Here is a 10,204-nt window from a genome sequence, read left to right as displayed (position 1 = left end):
TTTTTTTTTTTTCTTCCCTAATGGACTTGACACTCTCTACCTTCTATCACTTTTTTCTTTTTACCTTCTTTCACTTTTTCTTTTTACCTTCCTCTGGAGCACTGTCGCTACCTTCGATCTGGGTCCGGGGTTCTCCTCCGGAGCACCTTCGCTGCCTTCGACCTGGGTCCGGGATTACATATCCTCATCTACTTTCAGGTCCCTGTTCGGCAGCCACTTGTCGCGAGCCACGACGTCAGGATCCTGCCAGCAGGTCCTAAACCTGAAAGGACGAGGACAGAGAGATGGGAGGCACCTTTCTTCTCATGTTCCTTGCTTGCTTGCTTTATTACAGAACCTCTTCCTTTTATACTCTCCAGCTGCATGGGAGTGAGGGCTGCACGGGAGCGAGGGCTGCACGGGAGCGAGAGTACCGCCCACACATTCCAAAGGGAAACAATAACAACCATTATGGGTTACATCTGCTACCAGCTGAACTTGCCCGTGGCTATGGGCACGTCCGTGCTGGTGAGGTGACTCAAAGTTTAATCATGGCTAGGCCTGTGTCAAGGCTCACCATAATGGCTCGCCATACCTTCTATTTGTGGATGTGAGCACATAAGATGGAAAAGCGGGAAGAATTAGCTCTTAGGAGGAGCCTTCACAACCTTTATCTTTAAGGGATTAACAGAGTCTGTAATGACGTCCCACGAAGTAACATCGGAAGATTGTCTTTGGTCCTTTTCACAGCTTGCGTTAATCTGTTTGATAAAATGCTCCGGGATCCACTGCGGTTGATCAGCGTCCTGTGGAAAAATGCAAGGAAAAACCCCTTCCCCAAAGAACTGTGTGGCAGACTGCAATCCAATCACTTCGTGTTTCAGCAGGATCCAGTAATGGAGTCCAGGATAGCACAAGTGAAAGGAGCTGCAGTGCCATACTGATTCACAGCAGTCTTTAATTCTTTCACCAATTTAAACTCAAGAGGGTGATGTTCTCTAATCGGCCCTTGGGTATGGCGAGCCATTATGGTGAGCCTTGACACAGGCCTAGCCATGATTGAACTTTGAGTCACCTTGCCCGCACGGACGTGCTCTCACCCATAGCCATGGGCGAGTTCAGCTGGTAGCAGAAGTAACCCATAATGGTTGTTATTGTTTCCCTTTGGAATGTGTGGGCAGTACTCTCACTCCTGTGCAGCCCTCGCTCCTGTGCAGCCCTCGCTTCCGTGCAGCCCTCGCTCCCATGCAGCTGGAGAGTATAAAAGGAAGAGGTTCTGTAATAAAGCAAGCAAGGAACTTAAGAAAGGTGCTTCCCATCTCTCTGTCCTCGTCCTTTCAGGTTTAGGACCTGCTGGCAGGATCCTGATGTCAAGGCTCGCGACAAATGGCGCCCGAACAGGGACCTGAAAGTAGATGAGGATATGTAATCCTGGACCCAGGTCGAAGGCAGCGACGGTGCTCCTGAGGACTGACCACTGCAGCTGATCCTCGTAGTAAGTCTACCGTTCACTTCATGAACCCCAGACCCAGGTCGAAGGTAGCGACGGTGCTCCGGAGGAAGATATGTAATCCTGGACCCAGGTCGAAGGCAGCGATGGTGTTCCGGAAGAAGGTAAAAAGGAAAAAGTGATAGAAGGTAGAGTGTCAAGTCCACTAGGGAAGAAAAAAAAAAAAGAAAAAGAAAAAATGGGACAATCAGAATCCAGAAATTATCTAGCAAATTCAATTCAGAGCCTATTGAAGGCACAGGGAGTAACAGTTGAGAGGGCACGATTAGAGGCCTTTGTTAAGATTCTGGACACAATTTGTCCATGGCTATGTGATAAGGCAGAAATAAATGCTGAAGTATGGGAAACAGTTGGAAACCAGTTGAATGAAGCCCTTCTGGCCGAGCCTAATCGTTTTCCAGAAGGTGCTCCTTTTAATTGGGCTTTGTTAAACACAGCTCTCAGGACTCCAACAAAAAAGGAAATCTTGGAAGCCTTAGATGAGGTGCATGAAGGGTTAAGGACCAAAGACAATCTTCCAGTGTTATTTCGTGGGACGTCATTACAGACTCTGTTAATCCCTTAAAGATAAAGATTGTGAAGGCTCCTCCTAAGAGCTAATTCTTCCTGCTTTTCCATCTTATGTGCTTACATCCACAAATAGAAGGTTAATAGTAAATGAGACAGAAAAATATTAGGAAAGCTACAAGTAAGAGTTATGCTTTTGCATCTTGTTAAAAACAGGTAAAGAAAGATATACAAGACTAGAAGGCCTAAGTATATAGAGAACTCGTTAAAATTGTCTTATATGTTTGTCTGTCTTAAGTGTTATATGTTTGTCCTAAATGTTCAAAGATGTTTGTATGTTCTTGATCAAAATGACGTCAAATATAAATAGATTGTTGATTTCTACCACCTGGCTTTATAGGATCAAATAAAAAACTTAAATATAAGTAAATATAAATCTTTAAGTTTGGATATGCTCCTGTTGGTAAATAAAGAAGCAGCTGCTCAGAAAATTTATTCTGATCTTTGTTCACTAATGGGAGCCACCAAAATAATTTTTGTTAAAAATGTTGTTGGGAATATTTTGTTGGTTATCAAAGGTCTGAATTGTAGAAATGTTATTGTAATATGTTTCTGATGGTTATTTTCTGTTAAAAAAAAAAGGGAAGATCCTGTTGATACAAAGCCACATTACAGGATATAAGAATTCATATAATTATAATCATTATTGCTATCTTTTCTGGTATATAAAATGTACTCATATTGTTTGACCATGCAGGTTTTCCAGCATATTGTTTATGAGAATAACCTTTTGGTCCAGGTATTCTCCCTTCTCTTCTGCTCCACCTACTTATGGTTACAGGTATATTTATAGATCTGCTACTATCCCTGAATAACTTGAATCTGGAGATCGAATTTGGGACCCCAACACTGAAGCAGCAGAGAGAACTCCAGGATGTGTCTTGGTGCACAAGCGGAGACTTTATTGTCCAGGACAAGGATTCATTGGAACTGGTTTGGCTATATTTCAGCAACAAATGGACTTATTAAATGAAGAAGTTGAAGGATTGTGGTTGCATACTCGATTGGACTGTGATCCCAGATTTCAACAACTCTGCCTTATTCCCTTTACTGTCAAAAACCATTCTGAGCAAGTTAGATGACTTTCTTCATTGTTGCGAGGGTCTTGGAATCGGACATTTCTAACTGCAACTAATCAGTTGTCATTGGACATTGAGGTCTTGTCTGGTGTTCATGCTAATTCTATCCGGCTTGATTTAGATTTTGCTACAGAAGTTTGGGAAAATTTGAAAAAGATGTTTTCACCTTTTTGGATTGTTATATGGTTTATTGTTATTGCTGTTATGGTTGGTTTGTGTATTTTGGGTTACTGCTCATATCGATGCTGGAAGTGTACCCAGTTTAAAAATGAGCATTTAGCCATGGCCGTACAGGCTTCTTTCAATGATGATACAATGTGTGTAGCCATTTACTTGGCTCAGGCTCGGTGTGCTTAGATCCCCCGCCTTGGGATACTCAGTGACGGGTAAGGACAGAAGATTCTGTCTACCAACCTAAGACAGGTCGTATTGGGACATAAGCCCTGCGACTGATGACGGGTAAGGAGATGGAAGACTTCTGCCACCTAAGACAGAGGTTCCTTGGCTGATGCATGATGAACAGCCTATTGCTAGCATTCTTCATGCTATCAAAGAGAGATGGGGGAATTATGGCGAGCCATTATGGTGAGCCTTGACACAGGCCTAGCCATGATTGAACTTTGAGTCACCTCGCTGGCAGGGACGTGCTCTTGCCCATAGCCACGGGCAAGTTCAGCTGGTAGCAGATGTAACCCATAATGGTTGTTATTGTTTCCCTTTGGAATGTGTGGGCGGTACTCTCGCTCCCATGCAGCCCTCGCTCCGGTGCAGCCCTTGCTCCGGTGCAGCCCTCACTCCCATGCAGATGGAGAGTATAAAAGGAAGAGGTTCTGTAATAAAGCAAGCAAGCAAGCAAGGAACATGAGAAGAAAGGTGCCTCCCGTCTCTCTGTCCTCGTCCTTTCAGGTTTAGAACGTGCTGGCAGGATCCTGACATCATGGCTCGTGACAAGAAGGTTAATAGTAAATGAGACAAAAATATTAGGAAAGCTATAAGTAAGAGTTATGCTTTTGCATCTTGTTAAAAACAGGTAAAGAAAGATATACAAGACTAGAAGGCCTAAGTGTACAGAGAAGGTGTATGGAAATCATATAAAAAGGTTTACATTTACAGTCAAGAAGAGCTTTCATTCCTTTAACCCTAATTATACAAGAGATCTCTGTTAATTTTGATCTGCAAAATTTTTGACTAGTCATAACAAAAAAAATTTTGATTCAATTGGCCAAAACCATCTGAGTGCACTCGTTAAAATTGTCTTATATGTTTTTCTGTCTTAAGTGTTATATGTGTGTCCTAAATGTTCAAAGATGTTTCTATGTTCTTAAAATAACATCAAATATAAGTAGATTGTTGATTTCTACAATCTGGATTTATAGGATTGAATAAAAATTTAAAAAATAGTTGAGGATAATCTTTAAGTTTCGATACGTTCCTGTTGGTAAATAAAGAAGCAGCTGCTCAGAAAATTTGTTCCGATTTTTGTTCACCAATGGGAGCCACCAAAATAATTTTCATAGCCTTATAAAAAGATGTATCTTGTTATAAATGTTGTTGGTGTCATGAGCCACGACGTCGGGGTCCTGCCAGCAGGCCCAACCCTGACAGGCCGTAGTCAGAGAAGACACTGTGAGCAGTGGTGAGGGCTGCACCAAAGCTGAAGCTTTATTGAGACAGCCTACTATATATTTCTTAGCAGAATAAACAACAGAAATGAAGCAATTCTTTACCATATATGGACATACAGCAGAATATTAGCTCATGTGATTTACCAGAAACAGACTTCTGGAAGAGAAATGAAACTTCACAAGGTCAAAGCACAAACAACATCTTCACAAGGTCAGATCACAGCAACATGGCTGTGCCTGCGTAATTAGCTGACTCATCATGGCTTCCCATAGTTGGGAATGTTTTGTTGGTTATCAAAGGTCTGAATTGTAGAAATGTTATTGTAATATGCTTCTAATGGTTATTTTCTGGAAAAAAAAAAAAGGGAAGATCCTGTTGATACAAAGCTATATTACAGTGTCGTGAGCCACGACGTCAGGATCCTGCCAGCAGGTCCTAAACCTGAAAGGATGAGGACAGAGAGACGGGAGGCACCTTTCTTCTAAAGTTCCTTGCTTGCTTGCTTGCTTGCTTTATTACAGAACCTCTTCCTTTTATACTCTCCAGCTGCATAGGAGCAAGGGCTGCATGGGAGCGAGAGTACCACCCACACATTCCAGAGGGAAACAATAACCATTATGGGTTACATCTGCTACCAGCTGAACTCACCCGTGGCTATGGGCGAGAGCACGTCTGTGCCAGCGAGGTGACTCAAAGTTCAATCATGGCTAGGCCTGTGTCAAGGCTCACCATAATGGCTCGCCATAATTCCCCCATCTCTCTTTGATAGCATGAAGAATGCTAGCAATAGGCCGTTCGTCATGCATCAGCCAAGGGACCTCTGTTTTAGGTGGCAGAAGTCTTCCATCTCCTTACCCATCATCAGTCACAGGGCTTATGTCCCAATACGACCTGTCTTAGATTGGTAGGCAGAAGCTTCTGTCCTTACCCATCACTGAGTATCCCAAGGCAGGGGATCTAAGCACGCCGAGCCTGAGCCAAGTAAATGGCTACGCACATTGTAACATCATTGAAAGAAGCCTGTACAACCATGGCTAAACGCTCATTTTTAAACTGGGAACGCTTCCAGCATCGATATGAGCAGTAACCCAAAATACATAAACCAATCATAACAGCAATAACAATAAACCATATAACAATCCAAAAAGGTGAAAACATCTTTTTCAAATTTTCCCAAGCTTCTGTAGCAAAATTTAAATCAAGCCAGATAGAATTGGCATGAACACCAGACAAGACCTCAATGTCCAATGACAACTGACTAGTTGCATTTACAAATGTCCGATTCCAAGACCCTTGCAACAATGATGGAAGTCGTCGGACTTCCTCAGAATGGTTTTTGACAGGAAAGGGAGTAGAGCTGTTGAAATCTGGAATCACAGTCCAATCGAGTATGCAACCACAATCCTTCAACTACTTCATTTAATAAGTCCATTTGTTGCTGAAATATAGCCAAACCAGTTCCAATGAATCCTTGTTCTGGACAATAAAGTCTCCGCTTGTGCACCAAGACACATCCTGGAGTTCTCTCTGCTGCTTCAGTGTTGGGGTCCCAATTCGGTCTCCTCAGTGGAAACCCAGCTTCAAGCTGTTCAGGGATAGTGGTAGGTCTATAAATGTACCTGCAACCATAATTAGGTGGAGCAGAAGAAAAGGGAGAATACCTGGACCAAAAGGTTATTATCATGAACAATATGCTGGAAAACTTACATGGTCAAACAATATGAATACATTTTGTATACCAGATATGAATTCTTATGTCCTGAAATGTAGCTTTGTATCAATAGGTTCTTCCTTTTTTTTTAACAGAAAATAACCATCAGAAACAAACATTTATAATTCAGACCTTTGATAATAGCCAATTAAACATTTTTAACAACATATTTAACAAGATATATCTTTTTTTTAAAAAAAATCAACAATCATTTGATGTCATTCTAATCAAAAACATACAAACATCTTTGAACATTTAAGACACAAACATATAACACTTAAGACAGACAAACATATAAGACAATTTTAACGAGTGCACTCAGATGGTTTTGGCCAATTAAATTATAAAATCTTTGTTATGACTAGTCAGAATATTTGCAGATCAAAATTAACAGAGATCTCTTGTAGAATTAGGGTTAAAGGAATGAAAGCTCTTCTTGACTGTAAATGATTTCCACACACCTTCTCTATATACTTAGGGCTTCTGGTCTTGTATATCTTTCTTTACCTGTTTTTAACAAGATGCAAAAGCATAACTCTTACTTATAGCTTTCCTAATATTTTTTTTTCTCATTTACTATTAACCTTCTATTTGTGGATGTAAAAAATAATCATTTACTATGATAGGCAAAGTATGAAAAAGCACATAAGATGGAAAAGCAGGAAGAATTAGCTCTTAGGAGGAGCCTTCACAATCTTTATCTTTAAGGGATTAACAGAGTCTGTAATGACGTCGTCTAAGGCTTCCAAGATTTCCTTTTTTGTTGGAGTCCTGAGAGCTGTGTTTAACAAAGCCCAATTAAAAGGAGTACCTTCTGGAAAATGATTAAGCTCAGCCAAAAGGTCTTCATTCAACTGGTTTCCAAATGTTTCCCATACTTCAGCGTTTATTTCTGCCTTATCACATAGCCATGGACAAACTGTGTCCAGAATCTTAACAAAGGCCTCTAATCGTGCCCTCTCAACTGTTACTCCTTGTGCCTTCAATAGGCTCTGAATTGAATTTGCTAGATAATTTCTGGATTCTGATTGTCCCATCTTTCTTTCTTTCTCTTTTTTTTTCTTTTTTTTTTTTTCTTCCCTAATGGACTTGACACTCTCTACCTTATATCACTTTTTCTTTTTACCTTCTTTCACTTTTTCTTTTTACCTTTTTATTTTTTCTTTTTACCTTCCTCCAGAGCACCATCGCTGCCTTCGACCTGGGTCCAGGGTTCTCCTCCGGAGCACCGTACCCACCTTCAACCTGGGTCCGGGATTACATATCCTCATCTACTTTCAGGTCCCTGTTCGAGCGCCACTTGTCGCGAGCCGCGACGTCAGGATCCTGCCAGCAGGTCCTAAACCTGAAAGGACAAGGACAGAGAGACGGGAGGCACCTTTCTTCTCAAGTTCCTTGCTTGCTTGCTTGCTTTATTACAGAACCTCTTCCTTTTATACTCTCCAGCTGCATAGGAGCGAGGGCTGCATGGGAGCGAGGGCTGCATGGGAGCGAGGGCTGCATGGGAGCGAGGGCTGCATGGGAGCGAGAGTACCGCTCACACATTCCAGAGGGAAACAATAACCATTATGGGTTACATCTGCTACCAGCTGAACTCACCCGTGGCTATGGGCGAGAGCACGTCTGTGCCAGCGAGGTGACTCAAAGTTCATTCATGGCTAGGCCTGTGTCAAGGCTCACCATAATGGCTCGCCATAATTCCCCCATCTCTCTTTGATAGCATGAAGAATGCTAGCAATAGGCCATTCATCATGCATCAGCCAAGGGACCTCTGTCTTAGGCGGCAGAAGTCTTCCATCTCCTTACCCGTCATCAGTCACAGGGCTTATGTCCCAATACGACCTGTCTTAGGCTGGTAGACAGAAGCTTCCATCCTTACCCATCACTGAGTATCCCAAGGCAGGGGATCTAAGCACGCTGAGCCTGAGCCAAGTAAATGGCTACGCACATTGTAACATCATTGAAAGAAGCCTGTACAGCCATGGCTAAATGCTCATTTTTAAACTGGGAATGCTTCCAGCATCGATATGAGCAGTAACCCAAAATACACAACCCAATCATAACAGCAATAACAATAAGCCATATAACAATCCAAAAAGGTGAAAACATCTTTTTCAAATTTTCCCAAACTTCTGTAGCAAAATCTAAATCAAGCCAGATAGAATTGGCATGAACACCAGACAAGACCTCAATGTCCAATGACAACTGATTAGTTACATTTAGAAATGTCCGATTCCAAAACCCTTGAAACAATGAAAAAAGTCGTCTAACTTCCTCAGAATGGTTTTTGACAGGAAAGAGAGTAAGGCAGAGCTGTTGAAATCTGGGATCACAGTCCAATCGAGTATGCAACCACAATCCTTCAACTTCTTTGTTTAATAAGTCCATTTGTTGCTGAAATATAGCCAAACCAGTTCCAATGAATCCTTGTTCTGGACAATAAAGTCTCCGCTTGTGCAACAAGACACATCCTGGAGTTATGTCTGCTGCTCCAGTGATGGGATCCCAATCCAGTCTCCAGATTCAAGCTATTCAGGGATAGTGGTGGATCTATAAATATACCTGTAACCATAAGTAGGTGGAGCAGAAGAAAAGGGAGAATACCTGGACCAAAAGGTTTTTCTCATAAACAATATGCTGGAAAACCTACATGGTCAAACAATATGAGTACATTTTGTATACCAGATATGAATTCTTATATCCTGTAATGTGGCTTTGTATCAAAAGGATCTTCCCTTTTTTTTTTTAACAGAAAATAACCATCAGAAACATATTATAATAACATTTCTACAATTCAGACCTTTGATAACCAACAAAATATTCCCAACAACATTTAACAAGATATTTTTATAAGGCTATAAAAAATTATTTTGGTGGCTCCCATTAGTGAACAAAGAGCAGAATAAATTTTCTGAGCAGCTGCTTCTTTATTTACCAGCAGGAGCATATCCAAACTTAAAGATTTATATTTACTTATATTTAAGTTTTTTATTTGATCCTATAAAGCCAGGTTGTAGAAATCAACAATCTATTTATATTTGACGTCATTTTGATCAAAAACATACAAACATCTTTGAACATTTAAGACAGACAAACATATAACACTTAAGACAGACAAACATAAGAATTTTAAGGAGTGCATTCAGATGGTTTTGGCCAATTGAATTATAAAAAATTTTTTGTTATGACTAGTCAAAATTTTTGCAGATCAAAATTAACAGAGATGTCTTGTAGAATTAGCGTTAAAGGAATGAAAGCTCTTCTTGACTGTAAATGTAAACCTTTTTATATGATTTCCATACACCTTCTCTATATACTTAGGCCTTCTAGTCTTGTATAGCTTTCTTTACCTGTTTTTAACAAGATGCAAAAGCATAACTCTTACTTATAGCTTTCCTAATATTTTTGTCTCATTTACTATTAACCATCTATTTGTGGATGTAAGCACATAAGATGGAAAAGCAGGAAGAATTAGCTCTTAGGAGGAGCCTTCACAATCTTTATCTTTAAGGGATTAACAGAGTCTGTAATGACGTCCCACGAAGTAACACCGGAAGATTGTCTTTGGTCCTTAACCCTTCATGCACCTCGTCTAAGGCTTCCAAGATTTCCTTTTTTGTTGGAGTCCTGAGAGCTGTGTTTAACAAAGCCCAATTAAAAGGAGCACCTTCTGGAAAACGATTAGGCTCGGCCAGAAGAACTTCATTCACCTGGTTTCCAACTGTTTCCCAT

General features: G+C 40.8%; 1 pseudogene; it reads left to right on the top strand.

Moving 5' to 3' along the window:
* Window positions 1–10,204, top strand: part of LOC104850462 — a 23,681-nt pseudogene that overhangs the window by 8,146 nt on the left and 5,331 nt on the right.

This window comes from Fukomys damarensis, unplaced genomic scaffold (genome assembly GCF_012274545.1).
Source record: "Fukomys damarensis isolate Sample0158 unplaced genomic scaffold, DMR_v1.0_HiC HiC_scaffold_17, whole genome shotgun sequence".
Lineage (NCBI taxonomy): Eukaryota > Metazoa > Chordata > Mammalia > Rodentia > Bathyergidae > Fukomys > Fukomys damarensis.
Note: the sequence above shows the minus strand (reverse complement) of the source record. Positions and strands in the feature narration are given on the sequence as shown.